The following is a 590-nucleotide window of genomic DNA, read 5'->3' on the forward strand; positions in this document are numbered from 1 at the left end:
AATCTCGGACGTAATCCAAATATTTACTGCAGTTCATGTATATATAGCAAATAATGTAAATTTGTAAGTTTTTTTTAGATGATTGATTTGATCATATAAGGTTACTTTGACAGAAGCCATATTGGTTTTAAATAAAGTTCAAAATGTTTGTAAAATTTTCGTTAAATAAAAAAAAAAAATTAAATTTTGATGTTTGTTTTGTAGTTACATCGGTGAATTTTGTATTCTTCTATAGTTACAATTTGTATCCAGCATGGTAATATTTTATGCAAAAATTTAATTGGATGAAAAATTTCAAATTCCTCTTTTGAAATGCAAAAAAAAGATTTTTGTAACAACAATTATGGATGAAAAATTTCAAATTCCTCTTTAGAAATGCAAAAAAAGATTTTTATAACAACACTTATGGATTATGAATCCCTTTGTTACTTACCAGTAAAGCTTTAGCTCATGAACTAACATCCTTTTCCAATTTATGGAATTTTAAACAAAAATAACTGATGATATCTCGTCAGAATTTTCAAATCCTAAAAATCTAATCATCCTAGTAGGAATTAATCAAAATAATTCTTTTTCAATCCAATAAATTT

The 590-nt window shown here is 24.1% G+C and overlaps 1 protein-coding gene across 1 annotated transcript in view; it reads right to left on the reverse strand.

Annotated features, from left to right (window-relative positions):
- The window catches only part of LOC106681878 (lipase 1), a 40,712-nt gene that overhangs the window by 32,511 nt on the left and 7,611 nt on the right, over window positions 1-590 (reverse strand). The window lies entirely within an intron of this gene.

Source organism: Halyomorpha halys, unplaced genomic scaffold, assembly GCF_000696795.3.
Source record: "Halyomorpha halys isolate HHAL.00 unplaced genomic scaffold, Hhal_1.1 Scaffold372.1, whole genome shotgun sequence".
NCBI classification, from domain to species: Eukaryota; Metazoa; Arthropoda; class Insecta; order Hemiptera; family Pentatomidae; genus Halyomorpha; species Halyomorpha halys.